The 25,832-nt window shown below is 46.0% G+C and overlaps 1 long non-coding RNA gene across 1 annotated transcript; it reads right to left on the reverse strand.

Moving 5' to 3' along the window:
- Positions 1-5,139: 5,139 nt before the first annotated feature.
- Positions 5,140-25,084, reverse strand: LOC309374308. The gene is made up of 3 exons (XR_014170509.1): positions 24,891-25,084; positions 24,514-24,674; positions 5,140-5,284 (listed from the first exon to the last, which is right to left on the reverse strand). It is a non-coding gene; the product is annotated as an uncharacterized lncRNA (long non-coding RNA).
- Positions 25,085-25,832: the final 748 nt, after the last annotated feature.

The following is a 25,832-nucleotide window of genomic DNA, read 5'->3' on the forward strand; positions in this document are numbered from 1 at the left end:
AACTGAAGGAAGATGATCCAGGTTCGGATCTGATTTTTTAATTCCTTCTTTACTTCCTTATTACTACTGTAGAACAACACTTACTGAACATTTCTGTCCTCTAGCTTTCCCCAGGCAGCCTGGACTACCTTATTTATTAGCCATCTATTTTGTGAATTCTTAGAAGATACATACATTCTGCATGCACTTATGGGCTTTGATTTACTGCGTGCAATAATTGGGCTGCTTTCCGCTGACATTTATTACAGCATAATAGTGTTAGTCGTCAAACCCTGGCTTTTATTTTTCTTCTAAATCAAATCTTATTAATATGTTCAATTAGCTGAGTTGATCACATTCCCTTCCACATGGCACCTCGCAATTTGAGCACTTCCAAACGGGAAAAGTGGTCACCATTGTCGCCAGCTGCACTTTGTTCAAAAAACAGGTTAATCGCAAATGAAGCAGCAGCAAATAGCCTCCAGTGAAAATGCAAATGCATGTCTTGTTCACATAGCAGGGTTGTAAAGGTATTGATTTAGAAGCTACGGATGACTTGGTGCTACCATTTTGTCCACCTGTATTTTAATTGGCTGGAGTGCTGCCCTCCTGATTTAACTTGAGTGGATCCCTTTCCAGACCAATCTGTCAGATGATTCCTTTCCAGACCAATCTGTCAGATACAGTGGTACCTCAGGTTACATACTCTTCAGGTTACAGACACTTCAGGTTACAGACTCCGGTAACCCAAAAATAGTACCTCGGGTTAAGAACTGTGCTTCAGGATGAGAACAGAAATCGTGTGGCAGAAGTGGGAGGGCCCATTAGCTAAAGTGGTACCACAGGTTAAGAACAGTTTCAGGTTAAGAACGGACCTCCAGAACGAATTAAGTTCTTAACCCGAGATACCACTGTATCTCCAAACAAAATCAGATGGCTTTTAGGAGTCATTGTCTTTTCTGCCCTGGGATCAGGAACTAGACAAGGAAATAGTGTGAAGCAACTTAAGTTACAGTGTCTATCTTTGAAACGAACTCTGAATTGAACACAAACATGTTAAAATCTGTCCTTGTACAGTGGTAGCTCGGGTTACATACGCTTCAGGTTACATACACTTCAGGTTACATACACTTCAGGTTACAGACTCAGCTAACCCAGAAATAATACCTCGGGTTAAGAACTTTGCATCAGGATGAGAACAGAAATTGTGCTCCGGCAGCACGGCGGCAGCAGGAGGCCCCATTAGCTAAAGTGGTGCTTCAGGTTAAGAACAGTTTCAGGTTAAGAACAGACCTCCAGAACAAATTAAGTACTTAACCCGAGGTACCACTGTATAGAAATCCCATGAGAGCACGTTTAGGGTTGCCATATTTACAAAAGTAAAAAACAGGACACCCAAAAATTGTTGAGCTTTTTTGTATGAAAACACCAAGAAAACACAATTTTTTGATCGAATTGCCTAAGATCCGGGACAAAGTGCTACCTTTCAGAACTTCCCCCAAGACGTCAATTTTGCCTTTGAAATTCCAGGAATGTCTGGGAAAACCTGGATGTATGGCATCCCTAAGCACATTGGAATATCAAGTCATGCATATCAACCCTCAGGTTTTTAATGTGGTCATGTTCTTTATAGCATGTGCATTTTTCAAAAGTTGGAAATGAATGAAATCTCTGTTTCCTGTGCCCTGTTGCCAGACAAAGAACTTGAACTCCCAGCTCCAGTTCTGCCAAAGACTTTAATGCTCAAATCAGAATGGTACACAAGGCAAATCAAAGCATCCAAGCTTCAGCAGGTGCAAAAAGAGGTGAGAATGCATGACAAAGGTGTTCATTCAACAAGTGGCAAGCCTCCTGCACCCTCCTTGTGTAGTGGGCACACCTGTTTGTTCAGCAAGCACCCCAAGTCCTAGGACTGGTCAACTGAACAAGCATTGCTTTGATTAGGCTGGCTGATAAATGCTTGTCTGCACCGTCGCTGCCAGCATCATGCGCTTGGAAATGGGGGTGGAGTCAGAGCCATCTTGGCATCAGATTTACTCTCAGCCATCTTCCCCAAAGGGGGAGGTTCATTGCTGTCAGGAGGCGGCCCCATGACTGGAAGAGGTGAGCTAGGGGTGTTCGGTGGTTTAGGGGGTAGGATATTGGTCTGTCAGCCTACTAAAACTGAAAGTCTTTTTTAGCCCTTTCTGTCCAAGAGGTCACAATGCTTTGGGTCGGCCAGTCCAGAATCAAATAATATTTCACTGCCAGGTAGATGAGACAATCACACTCAGAAATAGCTGAGTGCTGCCCATTCTAGTCTCAAGAGGACGTGACACCACCTCAGTGTAAGACCAAGAGAGTTTGCTGCTTAAAGAAGTGCACACTTCTGCTGTGGCCAACAATTTTAAAAGGTGTTGCCTTACCATTCAGACGCCAGTTCCTACCGTCATCTATACCCCCTCCTTTCCTTAACCTGTTGTACAGCAGGGGCCTGCAGTGCTCTAGCTGTTTGACTACCTCTCTCTTCAGGGCCGGTCCTCTCATGAGGCAAGGTGAGACAACTACCTCAGGCGGCACGATCCACAAGGGCAGCAAATCCCAATGTAGATCTTTATCTCTCCCCCACACCCTGCTCTTGATGTAGGTTTTCACTCATCCCTTCTTCCCAAGTGGGGAAGGAGATGCCATTTTGTAGCTTGCCTCAGGTGCTAAAATGTCTTGCACCAGCCTGGTCCCTCCTCAGCCAAAGAAATCAAAACAAGAGGTTTTTCAAGGTCCTGGTGGCCTATCATATATGGGTGGTGTTCAGCTGGATGGGTCCAGTGGTGAAACTGCATGCTCCAGTACCGGGGGCAGAGAGCAGGCAGGGGCATGGCCGGCGTGCATCCCGGGGGGCGTGATGCATGTCCTGGGGGCGTGGCACCCGGCACAGTAGGGGTGTGTGCAGCACATGTCTGGGGAGGCGGCCACAATGGTACCCCCTTCCCCAATGGTGCCAGATAAGGAAGGAATAAATGGGAAAACATTGTGCCTCTTTCTTGTTCAGCACGTAGAGCAGGCATGGCCAAACTTGGCCCTCCAGCTGTTTTGGGACTACAACGCCCATCATCCTTAGCTAACAGGACCAATGGTCAAGGATGATGGGAACTGTAGTCCCAAAACTTTGTAGTCCGAAGTTTGGCAATGCCTGATGTAGAGTCTTCTGTAGCAAACCTTGCTATGACCAGCCTAGGAGTATTCTACTAATGGGGCCTCCTATCTTACAAGTCTGAAAGCCATGCAAAATACAGGGGAGAAGATATGAATCATAGGAAGGCCAAGTTCAAACAGATGAAAACTGAAATGGATGAAAGGCTTTCCTCACCAAGCTCACATTCTCTATTAACGCAACAAAGTGCTGCAAATGACCATGTGTATATTTGTTACATCAAGCCCTCTCTCTTTTTTTGGGAAAATACCTTTGAACGAGATCTTTTCATATTTTAATTTTGACTGCCCATTTAACTTCATCGCCATGTATTTAGTCACAACTGGTAACTGTACACCATCTTAGAAAACAAGTGGAAACTGTGTGTGATTAAAACACCCTGTTTTCAAATACATTTATGAAGGTTTTCCAGCTCCCTTTAGGGAAGTGGCTTGTGTAATCCAGAAGACTGAGTAGAATTCATGGTTGGCAAGTTTACTTACTGCTGTCCTGAGTTTAGGGTGGATAAAGATTCCATAAAGGTGTTTTTTTGGTCCCTGCTGTGGTATTTTTTTGGAGTATCTTGTATGCCTTTTGACTTAACCGTTGCACATTCTTCAGAAACAGAATGCAATCACAGACCACCTAGTCCCCTACATAAGGAGAAAGCTTCCACTCGGCTTAGATTTTTCTCCCTATTAAGAAGACATTGTCTGATTCAGTGAAATAATAAAATTAAGCATGCAAGAGATCCAACTTAAGTGATTTTTGGAGGCAAATGAACCTGAGCATAAAACAATTTTCTTTTTATCCTCATGAGTACTATTTCCATGCTAGATTAGGTTGCTGTGTGTTTCCACAGTCTCATGAATACATTTAAAGCACTGGAATTGAGTCAATTCAAATAGCTACCCATGCCTTTGATTATAATCCATATTAGATCCCAACCATTAAAAATCAGAATCTCTCGTACACAGCTTTCTCATTTAAACAACTCCTTTTAACCCCCGAGATAATGCTCCTGCTTTATATGTGGGCTGATATCAACGTTTACTTTAGTTGTGAATGCGTGTTTGATAGAATGCTTTAATGCTGCCTCAATTTAACAAGATACACTTTAAAGGTTTTCATTAGGGAAATGGGGTGTTATGCAAAGTAGTTAAAATGGAAGTTAAAGGAAAGGAGTTTTCTTTTTAATGAAAAGTAAGAAGTCAAAAGAGGTGAACAGAAAGAATAGTCACCCTGAAAATAATTACCTTGTGTCGTAAGGAGCCCATATCTTCAGAAAATAAGCACTCTTATAGGGTTAGGCTGTAGGGTACTAGACCAAGTCTATCCACCAACGTGACATAAGGCTTGTCCACACTTTCTCTTGTTCCACTACTCTTTAGTGCTTAGCTTATTATTCCTAAATTGCTATTCTGTTAATGCTGCTTATAGATTATAAATGCCATGTTGATTTGTTAAGTCATATAATATGACTTTTGCTGCGGTCGTGATGTTTAGCTTGTTTTCTGGTAGCTGTTTCGTTAATAGTATTTCATAGATTGTAATTACCTTATTGATGATTTGTTAACCATTTTATGAGATTTATGCTGTATTTGAAATGTCCTATCGTGCTCTATTAAGCTGCCGTTACTGTTTGTACGCCGCTTTGAGATTTAGCGGAATAAAAAAAGGAATAGAAATACAGTGGTACCTCAGGTTAAGAACTTAATTAGTTCCAGAGGTCTGTTCTTAACCTGAAACTGTACTTAACCTGAGGTACCACTTTAGCTAATGGGGCCTCCCGCTGCCGCACAATTTCTGTTCTCATCCTGAAGCAAAGTTCTTAACCCGAGGTACTATTTCTGGGTTAGCGGAGTCTGTAACCTGAAGTGTCTGTAACCCGAGGTACCACTGTATCACCAACCAATTGATGAAATGAGCAAACGGCGTTCAGCTTTTCTGCGCAATGCTGTTTATTCCAATTTAGAGCTAAAGAGTGGGTTTTCACTGGGAAAATAGCACTTCCTGGAGAAGAGTCAATAGGGCAACAATAGCTGGTTTATGTGGGGCGGCTTCTCCTTGCAGCCTTAATGTGTAGAAATGAGGTTTTCAGTGGGTGTTCACACCTGGAGCCCTGAGGCAGAGTACCTGTCGGAGTTGAAAGAAGGCAAGTATTATTCATTTACTCTTTGGATTTTCATTTTGTTTCTCAGATTGCTGGATGTCTGACATCAGGAAATAATTGTGTGTTGAGGCTCACAATGCCACCACCCCCCAAAAATTCACATATCACATATCAATTTTTGTTTAAGGTTTTTGCCATAATTTTGGCCACAACTTTATTCAAATACAAAAAATGTGAGTGGTTGCTTAGGCATTGGTTATGACTATCTGTCCTTGCCCCAGGGACAGAACTGACTTCCGGATTCCAGCGGAAGCCAGCGTGGGAAACAAGTATTGGGTGAGAAAATGAAGCTGGGCATCAGTTCCTCACTTCTCACCCTCATGTTCCGGTGGGGCTTGCACGGCCCAAGTCCGGTGCCAGGGACAAGGACGAAAAGAATGGCAAGCCCCTGGATTCCTTTAACGGAATTCCCTTTCCGCACCACCATTGGAGGGGTAGGCACTTACCCCTCCACCAACCAATTATAACCAATGCCTAACCGCAACCTTACAAGTTGTGACGATTTGCTACGCAGTAGGCAAAAACCAAATGGCGCCAGCCAATCAGCCAGATGGCAAAATTCCTACCAGGCCCCTGCTCCAAGGCAGACAACCCCATGACAGGCATAGCAAGGTCAAGCGATTAAGAACCCCCCCCCCCATTAAAGGGAGGGAGGGCGGGCGATCCGATGCAAAACAGCCAAGAGGACGCCCAACGTCCTGTATTTAAAGACTCTGACCCCTCCTCCAAATTGGCAACAATCAAAACTCCCCAGTGACCCAATTTTAACCATTTGCTGCTTGGGTTTTATCCAAATCTGCCCAGCAACAACGGGATGGCTTGTATCTCCCAACCACAACACGTGCTCTCTGCTATGGAGAACACGCTTTCTGTGAGCTAACTTTTGAATGGTAGTCCTAGCCACAAGACACAAACCTGCTACATACAGAACATGCATGAAATGGGAGTCAGTCATTCATGGAGAGTGTCTTCAGTGAAATGATCAAGCCTGCCTTTGTTTCACTGCCACCGCCTCTGCCACCATACTTCTGGAATCCAGCACCACTTCTGGAAGTGTGATGCCAGCTTCCGGAAGCACGGTGATTGGAAAGCCACAGCAGAAGGAGAAGGAAGAGTGGGTGGTGTATGTGGGCAAGGTATGTAGGTATGCTTTGGTGGTTCCATATTTTGGTCCCACGCTCTGGTGTGAGCCAGAGCATGGGAAACAAAACAGGACATCTGGGATGGGGTTTTTTAATATATATTTCTAATAAATTTATTTATTTGCCTTTTCAGATTAAAATTTCAAAGTCACATATCCAACATACAACATAGAAACTAGATTCCAAAGAATCTCCTGGACTTCACTCCTCCCCTTTGTGGGTCCTATTGTCAGGGCCATCTTACCCACAGGCGCTAGGGGTGTGAGGCACTCGGGCGCTGGGCTCTCAGGGGCACCAATCCAAGAGTCATGGGCCCGAGAGTTGAATCCGGGGAAGAGCCCACCTGTCGGTCAGAGCGCCATGATGGGCTCTTCTGCTGTGAGTGGCACTGTGTTGTGAATTCGGGGGCGACCGAGCCAGTGAGTCGCTGAGGTGGCAGGCTGGCTCCGCCCTCCTGGGGGGGGCACCAGGTGGATCTTTGCACCCTGGCATTGAATATGCTTAAGACAGCCCTGCCTAATAATAATAATAATAATAATAATTGTCAGAGCCACCCGTTTGGTCCCAGCTCACAAGAGACCCAACTCCGATCCGGTTTATTTACAGAAAGTCTTTATTGAAGATCATGGTTGCGTTTACATTCCATCTTTGTGACTCTACGTCTGTAACGTTAGACCGCTGAAGTCCCCTCTGAATCTGTCCCGCCGAGGCACCAATTTAAGAGGCTAGTCCTGGACCACCTCTTCCTCTCCTTCCTTTTCCGCAGGGTCTTTCTGCCCCCCTGGGTTCCCCCTCGCCGGGACTCGCCCGAGGCTGAATCCTCTGACGCCTCTGCCCCCCTCCTTCTCGCTTTGGGGCCGGGCTCCTCCCCAGGGCTCTCCTCACTTCCGCGCGCCTCTACATTTGAACTTGGCGTGCGTACGTTGCTCCTGACCTTTCTCTCGACCGCTACACTGCTCCCGGTGCTGCTCTCCACCCCTTCCGGCTGAGCGCCCTGCTCCGATCTCCTTCCCCTGTCTCTTTCTTGCTCTGCTCCCTCTGACACACTGGTAACTCCACCCCCTTCACTCCGTTCCGGCTGAGAAGCCGGCTCCTGTCTCCAACTCCCACTGGGGCTTCTCCCTTCGCTCCCCTGCTCCTCACTGCTTCCCCCTTGTCCCCCCTTTGGTCTGACCAGGGGGGGGCCCTTTTGGGAGTCCTCTGACTCACTGGTCAGACTCATGGACGACCTTTGGGCATCGTCATCCTCCTCCTCATCTCTCTGGGATTCTTCCCCCTCGCTCTCTGTCTCCTCCCCCATCTGCTCTTCTCTCCCTGAAACCCTGACATCCATCCCCCCCTCGAAGCCCCCCCTTCCCCCCTCCCGCTCGCCGGGGGCCGGTTGTGGAAACTGCGGCTCTTCGGGGGTAGGCTCAGGATACAGGTCGTCTACGTCAATGTTCTCTGCTGGCAGTTCTGTGTATGTGTGTTCGAACTCGGGTTCTTCACCCAAAGGCTTCTCAGTCTCTTCTTCCATTGCTACTTCCTCTGGTGCTGCCCGCCAAGGACCTATCATCCACCTCTTACGCCATTCCTCCTCTGGTTGCTCCTCCCACCAATAAGGGGTTTCCGTGTCCACCCCCGAGCACGATCCCCTGGGCGGGCTTGATTCTGGTGTTCTTTCCTCGGGGGAAGAGAAACCCCTGAACGTGCTATCTGACAATGTGGGTGTGAAAAGCCAGTCATCAAAGTACTCCGCTGGCATGGGTCTATGTGGGAAAAGTGCATGGAACTCTTCTTTCAAAAGGGGTTCGTCTAACGCGTAGCCTGGCACCCAACTATTGGCAGTGGCTGGGGTGCCCTCCCTGGCGAGAAAGTATTCAACCCCCTCGTCCCCCCATCTCGAGTCCAGTATCTCTGTGACCTCGTTAAGGGGTTCGGCCCTAGGCGACCCCCCCTCTTGGGTGCCCCTTTGCGTGGGTCTGGTACTGTTTCTGACTCTTGAAACCTGTGTGGGGCCTTGTAGGGAGTGAGCACCGACCTATGAAAGACCGGGTGCACTCTGGAGCCTTCTGGAAGGGCCAGGCGAAATGCTACCGGATTGATCCTAGCCTCAACTTGGTATGGTCCTAGCTGCCTGTGTCCTAGCTTCTTCTTGGCTAACGATTTGGCTGGCATAGCTTGGGCCGCTAACCATACCCAGTCCCCCACCTGGATGTCCTCTCCCGCCCTTCTGTGCTTGTCCGCCTGCACCTTATAGGCCTGCTTGGCCAGCTCCAAATGTCTCCGCAGCTCCTCATGCACCTCTTGCAACTCTGCTGCGAACTGGTCGGCCTCTTGAGGCACCCCCTCTCCTGGCGTTATAAGTCTCGGAAAGGTTCTGGGATGACGGCCATTGTTCGCGAAGAACGGCGTCACCCCGGTCGATGCGTGCTTCGTGTTGTTGTAGGCAAACTCAGCCATCGGCAGGTAGTCCACCCACGCTGCTGGTCGCTGATTGGCGTAACACCTCAGGTACTGCTGCATGATCGCGTTGCCCCTCTCTGCTTGGCCGTTGGTCTGTGGATGTCTCGCCGACGCTAGGTCGATCTTGACGTGCAGGATACCCAGAAGCTTCTGCCAGAAGTTGGAAACAAATTGGCGCCCCCTGTCGGACAGGACGGACTGCGGTAGTCCATGCACTCTGAACACGTGGTCGATGAAGAGTTTGGCGGTCTGTTCTGCCGTCGCCACCTTGGCACAAGGAATGAAGTGCGCCATCTTGGTGAACAAGTCCACAACCACCAGCACCGCCGTCTTGCCCCTGGAGCTGGGCAGGTCAGTAACAAAGTCCAGTGCTACCCTCTCCCACGGTTGCTGCGGCGTTTCCAGCGGTTCCAACAATCCCGCCGGCTTCTGGTGTACTGGTTTGGACCTCTGACAGGTGTCACACCTGGCGACGTAATCCGCCACCTCTCCCCGCATCTGGGGCCACCAAAAGTCCCTGGCCACTAATTCTATTGTCTTCTCCTTGCCGAAGTGGCCCGCACTGGGGGCGTCGTGCAATTGCTGCAGAACCTTTGCGCAAAGTTCATCGTTAGGCACGTAGAGGGCACCCTTGCGAGTTAAGAGTCCGTCCCGCAACTGGAACTCATCGTCTCTTTGCGACCCGCTGCGGAGCTCCTCCATCTTGGACTGTGCAAATTGATCCGCTTGCAACGCGCGTCGCACCGCGTCCAGGTCGACTGCGATGGCAGCGCACGCCCACGCCTGTGGTGCGAAAATGTGCTTCGCTGCAATTGGTGTCGTCTCCTCCAGGTATTGCGGTTTCCTGGAGAGCGCGTCTGCGATAACATTGGAGTCTCCCGGGATGTATTCTATTTTGAAGTCGAAATCCGCAAAGAATTCTGCCCAGCGCATGTGTCTTTGGGTCTGCAGCCTTGCCGTTCGCCAATACTCTAAGTTCTTGTGATCCGTGCGGACCTGCACTGTGTGCTTGGCTCCTATGAGGAAGTGTCGCCACGCTTTGAAAGCTGCATGAATGGCCAACAGCTCCCTGTCCCATATGGTGTAGTTCCGCTCCGTCTTGCTGAGCTTCCGGGAGTAGAAGGCACCCGGCCTCCAATTGCCTTGCGGATCCTCCTGCAGAAGGACGGCTCCAACCGCTCTGTCTGACGCGTCGGTTTCCACCCGCATGGGCCTGCCGGGATTCACGTGCAGCAGCTGCTCCTCGGAGGCGAAGAGGCTTTTAAGCTTCCGAAAAGAGCGCTCTGCCTGTTCCGTCCAAGCGAACTTCTTCTTCTTGGAACTGAGGGTGTCCGTGATTGCTGCCGTCTCATTTGCAAAACCTTTGATGAATTTGCGATAAAAATTGGCAAATCCGATGAATCTCTGGACCTCCTTCCGATTGCGTGGGCTCTTCCAGTCCAACACCGCTTGGACCTTGACTCTGTCCATGGCCAGCCCCTCGTCGGACAGCTTGTAGCCAAGGAAATCCACCTCCGTCACATCAAACTGGCACTTCTCCAACTTGGCGTACAGCCTGTGCTCCTGCAACCTCTGTAGGACCTCCTTTACATCCTTCTCGTGAGCTTCCGGCGATTCCGAGAAAATCAGGATGTCGTCGAGAAAACATACACACTTCTTGTAGAGGAGTCCCGCCAGCACGTGATGCATAAATGCTTGGAAAACGTGGCTGCCATTTTGGAGACCAAACGGCATAACTCTGTATTCATACGTGCCTAGAGGCGTGAACATGGCAGTCTTCCACTCATCGCCCTTCCGGATGCGGATGAGGTTGTACGCTCCACGCAAATCCAACTTGGTGAAGATCTTACCCTTCCTAACGGTCGCTAGGAGGTCGTCAATCTTGGGCATGGGAAAAGCCTTGGGCTTAGTCAGTCTGTTTATGAACCGGTAGTCCACAATGAGTCTTTTTTGGGGCGTGTCTTTCTTCTTCACAAAGAAAACAGGACTGCCTCCCACTGCTTTGGATTCCCGGATGAACCCGCGCTTCAGATTATGCTCTATGAACTCTCTAAGCTCTTGCATCTCGTCCTCAGACATGGAATACAGCTTTGCAGTTGGCAGCTGCGCCCCTGGCACCAGGTCGATCGCACAGTCGTAAGGCCTGTGAGGCGGCAACTTGTCAGCTTCTTTCTCGCAGAAAACCTCCAAGAATCCCTCGTACTTGTGAGGCACTGCCTGCACCATGCCCAGGTGCAGTTGCTGCTCAGCTCCTTCCTCCTGATTGGTTTGGATGCAATGCTGAGCACAATACGATGAGCAGAAGGTGATCTGCCGCTGGTACCACGCTACAGCGGGACTATGCCTCTCCAGCCAACTCATGCCTAACACAATGGGCGTGTCTGACAGGTGGGTGACATTGAAGCTAATGAGTTCTCGATGATTTCCAATCTGCATCACCATGGGAGGCGTCTGCTGCACAACTTGCCCTCCCAGCAATTTCCTGCCGTCCACTGTGACCACGTTCAGAGGCGTCGTTGCAGGCAGGAGCGCTATGCTATGCTGCTTGACAAATTGTATTCCCACAAAATCCGCATTGCTTCCTGAATCAATCGTGATGGGAACTTCCAGGGATTGTCCATTTGGCAGCTGAAGGGTTGCAGTGAGTTGCACTGCTGGCTTGGGTGGTAACGGGTCTGTGCGTTGCAAGGGTGCTGGGGACTGTTCTACAGATCCGCCTGGCTGAGCCCCAGTAGCTCCGCTTCCAGCCAGGCACTGTCGTTTCCCTGAGGCTGCTCTCTTTGCACCACTTCCGCTGCCACTGTTGCTAGAGCTGCAGTGTGTTTTTGGAGCCTCTGGGGGCACTCTTTCGCCATATGGTGTGCACTGTCACAGATGTAACATTTCCTGGTCCCTCTAGGAGGCTTCGCCTTCACTGCACCGGAAACAGGGGCTCTGGATGGTGTCTGAGCCCTAGCACCACCAATTTCCATCGGCTCTTCTCCTTGCCTCCCCAAGGGCGAGGGGTGCGTCTGGCTGAAGTCCCTGGGGACAAAAGGGGGGGTTCTCGCTGGTGCACGCGCCTGGGGTCCCTCCCCCTCGTGCCACGGGCGTCCCTCATGTCGGATTCCTATAGCCAAAGCCCGTTGCACTACGTCTTCTAGGGTCTGGGGTCTATCCCCCCTGGCGATCTCATCCTTGACGGGGGGGCTAAGACCTTCCCAGAAAAGATCTCTGACTGGTTTACTATCCTTCTCCCAGCCCAACGCAGTTAGTAATGCAAAGAACTTGGAATGATATTGACGTACAGTGGCTTTGCCTTGCCGCAGTCCGTGCATCTGTCTACGCGCAATATCCACATCCACAGAGGACTGGAAACAAGCATCCATCGCTTTAATAAATTCATCAGAATTGCGGCGGGCAGGGCCATCTTCGTGCCACAAATTGCGCAGCCAAGCTCTGGCCTCCCCATGCAGATGCGAAATTATGAACCCCACTCTCTCCTCCTCATCTTTAAAATCATGACGGAGTAAATGCAGTGCATACACGACGTCTGCCCTGAAGTTAGGGTAGTCTTGCGGGTTGCCATTAAAGTGCGTAACTAGGGCGCCCCCCCGCCGTCCAAGTGCAACGCCCTCCGATCTGGAACCCGGGACCCCTGCCCTGCCTGCCTGCTCCCACCTTGTTCGCAGGTCCTGGCAAGCCTTGTCCAGTTCGTCATTCTTCTTCTGCGATGCAATGACTGCAGCTGTGAGTTCGGTAACTTGATTCCTCAGCGTAAGCAGCTGTTCCTCCGCGCTCATGGCTGCTCCCGTTGGTGAGCTTTGCAAAAAAAAATTTTTTGCGTTCTGGAGAGGGGACTTACTGTCAGAGCCACCCGTTTGGTCCCAGCTCACAAGAGACCCAACTCCGATCCGGTTTATTTACAGAAAGTCTTTATTGAAGATCATGGTTGCGTTTACATTCCATCTTTGTGACTCTACGTCTGTAACGTTAGACCGCTGAAGTCCCCTCTGAATCTGTCCCGCCGAGGCACCAATTTAAGAGGCTAGTCCTGGACCACCTCTTCCTCTCCTTCCTTTTCCGCAGGGTCTTTCTGCCCCCCTGGGTTCCCCCTCGCCGGGACTCGCCCGAGGCTGAATCCTCTGACGCCTCTGCCCCCCTCCTTCTCGCTTTGGGGCCGGGCTCCTCCCCAGGGCTCTCCTCACTTCCGCGCGCCTCTACATTTGAACTTGGCGCGCGTACGTTGCTCCTGACCTTTCTCTCGACCGCTACACTGCTCCCGGTGCTGCTCTCCACCCCTTCCGGCTGAGCGCCCTGCTCCGATCTCCTTCCCCTGTCTCTTTCTTGCTCTGCTCCCTCTGACACACTGGTAACTCCACCCCCTTCACTCCGTTCCGGCTGAGAAGCCGGCTCCTGTCTCCAACTCCCACTGGGGCTTCTCCCTTCGCTCCCCTGCTCCTCACTGCTTCCCCCTTGTCCCCCCTTTGGTCTGACCAGGGGGGCCCCCTTTTGGGAGTCCTCTGACTCACTGGTCAGACTCATGGATGACCTTTGGGCATCGTCATCCTCCTCCTCATCTCTCTGGGATTCTTCCCCCTCGCTCTCTGTCTCCTCCCCCATCTGCTCTTCTCTCCCTGAAACCCTGACAATAATAATAATAATAATAATAATAATAATAAAATTTTATTTATATCCCGCCCTCCCCAACCAAAGCCGGGCTCAGAGCGGCTAACAACAGTAAAAATAGCACAGTTTCCATAAAATCACAGTCAATTAATTGAGATACATTCTAAAATCAATTCAGAATCAAATTAATGGCAACCATTGGGCTAGAGTTCTATGAGGATTACAGAAGAGGTCAGACTGTGCCTTGGCCAAAGGCTTGGTGGAACAGCTCTGTCTTGCAGGCCCTGTGGAAAGATGTCAAGTCCCACAGGGCCCTAGTCTCTTGTGACAGAGCGTTCCACCAGATCGGGGCCACGGCTGAAAAAGTCCTCGCTCTGGTTGAGGCCAGCCTAACCTCCCTGTGGCCCAGGATCTCCAAGATGTTTTTATTTGAAGACTGTAAGGTCCTCTGTGGGACATACCAAGAGAGGCGGTCCTGTAGGTACGAGGGTCCTAGGTCATACAGGACTTTAAACGTTAAAACCAGCACCTTAAACCTGATCCTCTACTCCACCAGGAGCCACTGCAGCTGGTATAGCACCGGCTGAATGTGATCCCACAGCAAGGACCCCATAAGGAGTCTCGCCACGGTGTTCTGCACTCACTGGAGTTTTTGGGTCAGTCTCAAGGGGAGCCCCACGTAGAGTGAGTTAATCATTTCCTCCTACATCTTTTATAGTAATCCATACCTTTTACCTCTCCGTTGTGTCCAAAATTCACCATTAAACTACAAGTGTTACAATGGTTTTTAAGATAAATTATATATTTTCCCCAACATCTGGGATTGGGATTAGAAACTGGGTCAGCTTCTGGAAATCTGGGATATCCCTCTTAAAACAGGACAGTTGAGCCGTATGTTGATTGTTCCTCTGTCCCTTCCCTGGCAAACAAAAAGTGCCCGCCTATGTGGTGTGCACACTTCTGATAGTGCCACTGCAGCCATGGTATTAGCTTTCCTGCCCTTGTCATCATATGACGAAGGGGCATGGGCAGTTGGGTGTGCTTTAGCCAAACGTGGCCTGCGGAGGGTTGGTCAGTTTCTGATCTAGCTCCCCTCCTCCAAAAATATTTCCCTACCTCTTTTCCAGATCAAACTCAGACTGAAACTCTTGTTCAATCAATCAAGATCCTTTATTAGGCATGGTAAACCACACATTATCATACAGGCACCGTATACAAATTGTGCAAAATACAAACTCAAAATAACAAGCCGTGTCCCAGTCATAGAAACTGTTATTGTTCTCCTACTTTGCAGTCAGCTTTTCCCTGTTCTTTCTCTCCTCCTTCTCAACTCTGTGCCCCCCTGCTACCTTGGAATATGGTTCCATGAAAAATCTCTGATTCTCCCTGGATAAAAAAAAAAGCATCATTTGAATAAACCAAATATGCCTGTAGCTGCTCTTAGGAGGACAGTCTCTGAGGCAGGTTATCCAAATTATCACAGTCAGTGGAAGAGACATGTCATGCCTGAATTATGTTCTGAAGCAAACCTCTTCCTCCCCGCCCGCCCTAAACTTTTTAAAGAAAACTCCATTGGGATTGCGTTTGTGGAAAGCTAAGCAATAACTGAAACCCAATTTTGAAAGAAACCAACCATAAACACCTGTACACATTAGAAGAGGCTTGCGTGTGCAGAGGTTCCTTTATTTATAAAGCAATCAAGACTGTAAAGGGGAGGAGAATGCCGCTGACAGGACAGGCGAGAAAAGAAAAAGATCAGGGAGTCTCAGTGCATTTTGAGATTGTCAATTGCCAACGAGATGTTCGTTTTAATGCAGACAGGGAATTGTCACAGCTGCATTTTCCTGGCATGGTGGTTGGTTCCACTTCAGGCCTGACAGGCATGTAATTGAACCCAGAGAAGATTTGCTCGCCGCCGTTGAGAGAAACACACTTTAAAGGGCACTGTCATGTCCTCCCTTTCGTGTTCAGAAATATCCCCCACTGTTCGCTTTACATAATGAATGTCTCTTATTTCGGTGCCCTGCCTTTCACGTCTATGAACAGTTTAATGGGGATCTTTCAGTCATTCGGAAGGTTTCTACAAACAAAAACATGTCCAATATCCAAACGGCCTGAGGGGAAAACAACATTCTTTCCTGACATCAAGTTTTGCAGGCAGCTGAAACTCTAAACAAAAATAGACAGAGAGGAGACAGTGGTGAGGTCCATCAAGAGATATTAACTACAATAGCTAAGTGGAATTAAATCTCCACATCCAGCGGCAGCAGAACTCAGAGCACTAGGCGTGGACAACAAATGAGAGTTTTCTTTTTTTTTTATAGGATATTTATTAAGATTTTTTAAAGTATTACAATAAAAATGAAAAAAATAACAAAAATACAAAATAAAAATAGTTAAAAACACACAGATTTTCTATTGCTAATTTTCCTTTAGCTTGTTTCCCGGACCTCCTCATGCCTCCCTTTTTTGTATTCCACTTCAAATTGTTGGTTCAGCAAATCCTTACCATTAGATTTTTACCTGGTTATAACACTTTTTTCATATACTCTTAAAACATTACAGCTGGAAACCACTTAATTTCTATCCAACATCAATCTAACATTCATTAATTTTACAATATTTCTCTAGGTAGTCTTTAAATTTCTTCCAATCTTCTTCCACTGACTCTTCTCCCTGGTCCCAGATTCTGCCAGTCATTTCTGCCAATCCCATATAGTCCATCACCTTCAACAAATGAGAGTTTTCATTCCTTCTTTGAGAGCTTGAGAAGATCCCTGATGGATCAGGCCACTGATAGCTTTATCCTCCCAGAATTTGCCTAATCCCCCTTTTTAAAACATAAAAAAATTATACTTTTCAGGTTTAAACATTTCATTAATTTTACTATCATTTTGACATTTCAAAACTTGACTTCCTTCCCCCTCTTTCTGCAGTTCCTTCAATTTATTTTTAATATCTTCTGCATATTAACCCAGTTTGCTCATTTATTCATCTTCTTTAAATATATACTCTTATGAAACTGCTGGTTCTTCTCTGTTTACAATTTATCTGTAAATATTCACTAAACCATTTCCATTATTTTATAAAGTTTCCATTCTTTTACAAAGTTTTGCCATTTCTGTGTACTCCATAAGTTTTTGTATCCATTCTTCCTTTGCTGGGATATCTTCTATTTCCCATTTTTGGGCAAGTAACATTCTTGCTGTAGTCACATACGTAGGAAGTGTCCCGTTGCACCAGAAGCGGTTTCGTCATGCTGGCCACATGACCTGGAAAGCTGTCTGTGGACAAATGCCGGCTCTCTCAGCCTGAAGCGAGATGCGCACCACAACCCCATAGTCGCCTTTGGCTGGACTTAACCATTCAGGGGTCCTTTACCTTTTCTTTTCTTTTTTTACCTCAAGGACTGCTTCTTCTCATATGAAGCAAGCCAGACCCTGTGATCATCATCTGAGGTGCTTCCTCATGTGCCTCCTCCATACAAGTCTGGAGGTGGCAATACAAGAATGAGCCTTTTCTGTGGTGGCTGTGAATCTGTGGAATGCTCTTCCCAAAGAGGCTTGCCTGGTGCCATCATTACGTGTCTTTAGGCACCAGCCAAAAACATTCCTCTTTAACCAGGTAATAATAATAATAATAATAATAATAATAATAATAATAATAATAATATATTATTTACACCCCACCCCCCAGTCACTCTAGGAGTCTTCCAACAGAATATTAAAATACAATAGTTTATCAAACATTAAAAGCTTCCCTAAACAGGGCTGCCTTCAGAAGACTTCTAAAAGTCTGGTAGTTGTTTTTCTCTTTGACATCTGGTGGGAGGGCGTTCCACAGGACGGGTGCCACTACTGAGAAGGCCCTCTGCCTGGTTCCCTGTAACTTGGCTTCTTGCAGCAAGGGAACCGCCAGAAGGCCCTTGGCATTGGACCTCAGTGTCTGGGCAGAACAATGGGGGTGGAGACGCTCCTTCAGATATACTGGACCGAGGCCATTTAGGGCTTTATAGGTCAACACCAACACTTTGAATTGTGCTCAGAAACGTACTGGGAGCCATTGTAGGTCTTTCAAGAACGGTGTTATGTGGTCTCGGTGGCTGCTCCCAGTCACCAATCTAGCTGCCGCACTCTGGATTAGTTGTAGTTTCCGGGTCACTTTCAAAGGTAGCCCCACGTAGAGCGCATTGGAGGAGTCCAAGCGGGGGCCATTAAATAATCTATAACTTGTTAAATGTGTGTGTAGTGGAGACTGCTATTGTGATTGTTTCATTATTGTGCTGTATTACGTGTGTTCTGTTTGTATTATTATGCTGCGTAAATTACGTTCATAATGTGGGAGGAAAGGTGGTATATTAATCTAATAAATACATAAAAATGGTGGCTGCAGAATGTTGGACTTGCTGGTTTGATTGAGCAATGCCATTTTAATGTTGTTGTGACACGCAGCCCCAATGGAGCTTTGTGAAGATCTCATATTATCTTTACCATAAAATTTCCAATGGAAACGTCCTAAGTTTGATGGCAGAATAGGTTGCCTCAGGGTCATCCTTTGCTGGATGATTTGAACCATAGACAGCCTGTAGGTGCATACTATAGATGGCCCTTCATGGTTCTATGTGAATAAATCAGCATTCCAGTATTGTATTAGGAATCTATCAAGATTATAGAGTTTTCCTAATGAGTAAAAAACAATGTGTGATTTCTTGCTTATTATTATATCTGATGAAAACCTCTGGATAACTTGTGTGGGATCTTGCACTTTCACCAACATAAGCTATAAAGTGCTTAGGATACGGACATGTTTGTTTCATGCTTTGTAAGGTGCCTTGTGGGTGCTTTAAACACATAAACAAATAGCACGGCTTCCTATTTTCAAAAGGAATCGGCCACACTGTGTTGCATCTCAAAAAATTTGTTCCCCGGCCCAGAAGTGTTTTTTTGTTTTGTTTGTTTATAGCCCCAGGTATAAGAAAGAGAAATCACCTCCCTGGTTTCTGAAAAGGTTACGAAGCTTCTGATACTATTCTTTCTGGCGAAAATTACAGCAATGTCTTAAATCTGCCAGTGGTGTTAGGTACAAAGCATTGCATACTATATTCTCTTTATGGTCTGACCTACTTAATGGTAAGAGTTTTAAAAGATTTAAAACCAGTGCTACAGAGCACAGTCCTTTACAGTACATGTCTAGCTAAGTAGTAAAACATTAAGTTCATTGATACTTACTCTTGTGTAAGTGTGCATGGGATTATAGCTGTTCTGTTCTGAAAATCCTAAAATACATTTTTTAATTTTCTCCACTTCTATATTTCAAAAAGTAGGCTCCCTTACCACCACATTAATTGAACAGAGGGAGGGGTCATGAGAATAAAACAGTGGCAATGGCTTAACATATGGAATATAAGGACCAAACTAGATTCCAAGTCGCTGCTGCTTCGAGCAATGCATTAGCTGAAATTTAGGTTTTCCCCTCCCTCAGATATACAGAATTCTGCAAACCGTCGTTTGAGCTCTTCCATTCCATTTATATCCATATTCTCTAAAGGGGGAGGGAAAGCCAGAGTGAGAATTTACATTTCAAACATGGTTGAACAGAAACTGAATGAAGATGTCTTATTTTGCAGAGTGCACAGTAGCTAGGGGAATAAACTTGGCAGGCTGGCGATAGGGCGGGTGGGGTGGTTGCCTTATCCTGCTGTTTGAATGAAAATGCCTCCTACTTCTCCTACTCAGAGACATCCCACAAAGGTCTCACCCACTCGTTGCCTGTCAGCAGAAAGACCCAGAGCCCAGCAATGTGTTAGATGCAGTTGGGGGTTCTTTTAATTCATATCTTGCCCTTCCTCAAATGAGCCCAAGGCATGAGGTAGGGCCATTTTCTGATCATGCCAATCCTGGGAGTTAGGTTAGGCCAGCTGTTCTCAATCTCCAAGTATTGATGGCCCACAATTCCCATCAGCTCCACACCATGGGGTGCAGATGATGGGGGATGCAGTCCAAAAGGCTGGATGGCCTTCTGTCATGGATGCCTTGGCTGAGATTCCTGCATTGCAGGAATTCTATGATCTCTGAAGGGCAATGCTCTGTAGATGGCTGGGTTGGGTTCAGAGAAAGTGACTTGCCCTTGGTCATTCTCGGAGTTTCATGGCTTGGATCATGGTCTCCCCTGCATTGCTTTCCATGCTGCTGGCCATCTTTGTTGCGTTTCCACGCTGAACTTCTTTCATTTTGTCTGTATCAGGCATAGGGAACATGTGGACTTTCAGGTGCTGTTAAACTGCATTTAGGGACGGGTGGATCAGTCTTTTCCTAGTCCATGTCAATTTTGCATGGACTTATTCGTAAGTCTGTCTCACTCTGTTTCTGCATTAATCTGTGACATTCCCCAATCTGTATTAAAATTTGTATTTATTCATTTCCCCCCCAAATATGTAGTATACCTAGGGACGTGGGTGGCACTGTGGGTTAAACCACAGAGCCTAAGACTTGCCAATCAGTAGGTCGGCAGTTCGAATCCCCGTGACGGGGTGAGCTCCCGTTGTTCGGTCCCTGCTCCTGCCAACGTAGCAGTTTGAAAGCACGTCAAAGTGCAAGTAGATAAATAGGTACCGCTCCAGCGGGAAGGTAAACAGCGTTTCCATGCGCTGCTTTGGTTCGCCGGAAGCGGCTTAGTCATGCTGGCCACATGACCCAGAAGCTGTACGCCGGCTCCCTTGGCCAGTAAAGCGAGATGAACGCCGCAACCCCAGAGTTGGTCACGACTGGACCTAATGGTCAGGGGTCCCTTGACCTTTACTTAGTATACCTAAACAATAATTTACCACAAAAGACCGCTCACCTCATTCTTGCTGGGTAGTGGCGATAGCAAATTTTGAGACATTGAGAATTTGATGAATTTGGTGAATTTGATGTGTGTTGTCTTTCAGAATATGCAAGTTAGGTTGGCTCACTTAAAATGTGGACTAAATAAAATTCTCCTCCATCCTCATCTACAATTACAATCGGTCCAGCCCACTGGACATCCTGGCTGTGGGATGTATTTTTCCTTAAGGGCAGATGTTTGCATCAGCCTCTATTGATTTTCATTTTGTGAGAGTCAGACCCATTTTCTATCCTATCAAGTTCCAGTCGTATTTTATTCCTCTGTCCTGAGATGTGCTCCTAACATGAGTTTAACCAAACTGCGGGAGGCAGTGGAAGACAGGAGTGCCTGGTGTGCTCCTGTCCATGGGGTCATGAAGAGTCAGACACGACTAAACTACTAAACAACAACATCCTGAGAGGTTAGCTATCCCTCCTAATTTGGTATTATCTGCGGATTCGAACATTGTTTCTTCCATACCTTCATCTAGGTCATTGATAAAAATATTGAAGTGTATGCAGATCAGAAGGCAGCTGTCATGACCCCCCCTTGAAAGTACCTCCAGCTTTATGAGGAACCATTGATGAGCATTTTAAATAGTTTTCCATCTCCGTGAATCCAGCTGATGTGACAGTATTATCATTCAGCCCCCATTTAACCACTCTTGTAGCAAAACTTTGTTGAAGTAGGGCTTTTAAATAAAATAAAATAAAATAAATGTTTAGAACTAAATTAACATGGCACTGGGGAGAATATCAGCTTCTTACTTTTTCTTAATAGTTTCAGTTCTTTTAACTTTTCTTTCAACTTTTCTTTGATATGGAAACGTTTCCCTTAGCACTTTCGTTGCATCCTAAATTGTCATAAAGTGTTATTAGAATAAAAGCAGTCAGTCTTGTTCATGGGCCTGTTATGATTTCTTTGTAAGTGGGGTCAATATTTCTTATTCTGAATTACAATGAAAGCCCCCTTCCACCCTCTTAACTTCCTACAAAACAAGTATAAGAAGTAATGAATAATTCTATCACTTCAAGGAGTTTTAGCATTTTTGAGAAAAAGACAAGATGCCGCGGCTATAGCTATTCAAATTATTCAAGCATTTTCTCCTCTTTTACCACTAAAATAATCTCTCTTCTGTTTTCTTACATATGGGGGAATGAGGGTGGTTAATTCCCATCATCATGAAGTGTGCTTGATGGAGACTCATAATATAAGCAAATGGAGGGGCAAATCTGTTTATTTCTGGCCTGGCCACTTTCACATCTCCAAACCAGTACAGCCATACCTTGGAATCCATTCAACTTCCAAAACATTCAGAAACCAAAGCGTAGCTTCCGATAGGCTGCAGGAAGCTCCTGCAGCCAATTGAAAGCCACAGAAGCCTTATCAGATGTTCGGGTTCCAAAGAACGTTCACAAACCGGAACACTCACTTTCGGTTTTATGGTGTTCGGGAGCCAAAACGTCTGAGTACCAAGGTGTTCAGGATTCAAGGTATGACTGTAATTCCATCCCCTTTCTGCATGAATCAGTCTCTGTGTGTTTTTTTAAAAATCAGTTCTCAAACATTTATTCAAAATACATGCTTAAATGGTCACCCCCCCAAAAAAAATTCTGTATTTAAGTGTGTGTGTGTGTGTGTGTGTGTGTTTAAAAACATTCAAACAGCTGAGCTCTGCATCACAATATTTTGAGAAGTGCAAAATCCAGCAAAACAGCTAAGTGGACAGTTTAGTCTGAGAAGTGTGAATTGATTAATTCCATATAGGAATTCACAAAGCATCACATGGATAAACGTAAAGGGGCCATGGGACATGCACCACCCTCCAGTCTCCTTGACCCCTTGACCGGTGTGGAGAGGTAAAATCTGAAGTGGGTTTCAAGTGTGCTTGAATGAATGCGCTCCATGAGCTAACCCAGGTTTCCTGGTCATGCAGGGCCATCTAAACAGATTCAACTGAACATAGTTAGAAGCCCCTTTCACTCTTCAGGTATGAAGGTTGCCTGTGAAGATGGGGACGATGGGTGCAGCTTGGACACATGAACTAGATGCCATCTTCAGGTGTTCACTTTAAATGCCCAAAGCAGGTTTGAATTCTTGAAGCATCTCTGCAGGGGCGAGGTCCCAGTGTACCGTTAGATTTTCTTTTACCTTCACCTGCATCTGAATCTTTTTTGCTTTCTTTGTGCTGCAGAAGGTGGTGGAGGGAATAACAGAGGGAAATTGCAATTCGGTGTTTCATAAATTGTGGTCAGAACCTACCAAGAGACAGTGTGACCTATCTGCATATGGTGTCAAACTGCGATTAAGAGGGCTAAGGAGGGAGTGATTTCCAGATTACTGGGTTATTCTTGTGCAGAAAGATAATGCTACATTTGGGAAGTATTTGAGCGGAGTTATTCCACAGGTAACCTAAAGGAAGGCTTGCTTTCTTTGCTTCCGATTATGTAAACCTGTCAATTTATTCAAAGCAATCTGCATTTGGGTTATTTAATACCAAAGGGCTAGCGATCTGAACCAAGAAAAAGAAATAACTGTTAAAGTGTACTCCAACAGTTCTGGCTACCAGCAGGATCATTAAGTGTCCTAAATAATGCCAGTTTAATCACAGTAATTGTGGTCTTCCAAGTAGAAAGTGAAGTGAAGACTCAAAACTCATAATATGCAGAGAGAGAGAGAGAGAGAGAGACCTTTTACTTTGTCTTAACAACAAGAATTATTTAGATTAACAAACGTCTTTTGTAATCTGGTAGAAGTATAACACCATCTGTTTAATAGTAGCAGTTTATAATGATTTTCCCAAGTCACAGTATCTAATGCATATTTATGTATACCATTAAAAAAAAACCATTCCATTATCTGCATAGTCAGATATATCCTGTTTAGTCTTAAATTCCATATCTATGTGATCTTTGTCCATCAAACATTTATAACTGTTGACAGGAGACCTCTAGTTACAGATTATCCTGGACCTATACCTGGATCTCTCTCTCAGCATCCTCTGTGAAAAAGAGCTGTGTTGCCTCTGGCTAATTTGGGTTGTGATGGCCTGCTGATGTACAGTACCATCACCCTTGACCTCCATCCCCAGACACTCTCCACTTCGCTTGTGTATTGGTCAATACTCAATCGGCGAGCCAGAGAAAATCTGAAACCAGCCCTTGCTCAATTGCAAACCGAGCTTGAATGAACCAAGGCAGTGTACACAGATATTAATTAATGCCTACATTGCTTCTGGCAGTGTCATGGGGCAGCTTGAAAAGTTTGTTAATGAGAACAGGAAACTGGAAGCATATTGCTTGTCTCCTCTCCTAGATCTTTTGAAGGAGCCATATGTAGGATAAGAAAGTTGACATTTTAGAGAGGCTGCTTGGAATATTTATAGCGAACTAGAGACACTGAATCCCAGACAGATCTCAGACAGCTGCTCACTTATTGATACAATAGTTTTAGCCATGAGTAATAAAAATTTCAGAAAACAGTCTGCTACAGAAGGGTTTGCAATTACTTTAAAATGTTCGTTTTAGTTTATACACCACATGGACTTTCTTCATACAGACATTTCCCTACGAACACCCTGTCCCACAGTCAAATCCATCAGCTAAAATAAATCTTTGGTTTCAAGCCAAATCTTGGTGCCTTATGTTTATTAAGTATAATAATTTAAGAAATGTTTATTGTAAGAACATCTTGGAATTTTATTTTTGAAATGGTTACGGGGTGTTTCCATCACTTGCTTATGTAAAAAAATTCTTTTAAATCACAAACTTCTCAGAGCGGCTAGGAGAAATATAGGCAGAATATCAAGAACAAATCAGCTATACAAGTAAAATAGACCAAAAAGCAGAAGGGAAGAATAGTAATGAAATAGAACAGCATCCAAAATCAGGTGAATGCCTGGGTGAATAATAGGTCTAAGCCTCAGACTACAAATTGACCAAGGAAGCTGCCCTGGAGAGAACATTCTGTAATTATGCCACCACCAAGAAAAAGGGTTTTTCCTTGTCAACCACTTGCCCAATTGTGATTTTAGCTATTTCAAGCTGTTGCACATCCAAACACAGATGTCCTAACTTCATAACAGCTTGGGACCATGTCACTTGAAATATCTCCACCTACCTGTAGATACCTACCTGAACCATAAGATCTTTAGGCTCGTGGTTCATATGCTATTGGCAAGAGAGATGTTGTAGATGGCTTCAAAGCAGAGCATCTTCTCAGTTGTAGCACCCCAAATAAATCAACCTTTCAGGATGTCCTGGTTCCTACCCAAGAACAGCAACAGGTGCACTTTCTTATAAGTAAAGAAGCTAACCCATTAGCAGATTGACCATGCAAACTCAGTAACCAGAGAAGAACAGGGATTAGTTCAGAACCCTTTGGGCACCAGCAAGGGTCAGTTCTGTGTGTGTGTGTATTGATGATATGCAATGTCCAGACTCTTTATACGTCTATTTTTAAAACCTTTACTTTCACAAACATATAACTTAGAAGAATATACTGTACTTACAGTCTCATGCTCAGGCTTCACCCTATAAATGTTTAGGGATCACTTCAGACAGACCACACACTAACACACACTGTCCTCAGCAGTATTCTGGGATGTCTCTCTCAGGAGCCGTTCTCCTCTCTCTCTCTCTCTCTCTCTCTCTCTCTCTCTCTCTCTCTCTCTCTCTCACACACACACACACACACACACACACAGAGAGAGAGAGAGAGAAGCAGAAAAAAAGAGTTAAAATGACAGTTACTTGAATAACTGTCACAATAGAATGGAATGCTTCTCTCATGTGACTCACAGTCAGCCAATCACATGAGAGCTATTACCATAGGAACTGCCCCCAGCAATTCAACATAAGCAAACATTTCCAATTCAGGGAATTAAACCATTATCCTTAACAAATTCAGCTCAGGATAGGTGCTTGAAGAATCCTTCAGATAAGTTCGGGGACAAGGCCAGGGACCAGGATGTGAAACAGAGATATGAGACTGCACAGGAGCAGTCCAATAATTGACCCTGAGCACACGACACACTTTTAAACAGGAGGGAGAAATCCAGCTACTCGTGAGAATGTTTGTCCACCCAAGAGCTCCTGGCCTGAAACCATGTGCTCCTTTCTTGGGGGCTGAGGCTGCTGTTGCCTCTTGAGACAATGATTGGCTGTTCTCCTCCACAATAGCTAAATCTGTTCTGTGGAGTTTCCTTTTTCATTTAAGTTTATTGCTTTTGTTTATACCCTGGGCCATAAAGGTAAAGGGACCTCTGACTGTGGTTTTTAATGTGTTGTGCCTAGCTGCCTTCCTAGCATTTGAATGTTAAAGGAGGGGGAGGGAATCACTGGCCTTCAGGGAATAAAAGGACCCTGGGAATTCATAATAAGATGAGCCGAATTTGATATCAAGCTAATTTCCTTCCAAAAGTATTGACCAAAAACTGAAGTTGTGTGTTAGA

The sequence above is a fragment of the Podarcis melisellensis genome (assembly GCF_964234715.1).
Source record: "Podarcis melisellensis genome assembly, chromosome: 7".
Lineage (NCBI taxonomy): Eukaryota > Metazoa > Chordata > Lepidosauria > Squamata > Lacertidae > Podarcis > Podarcis melisellensis.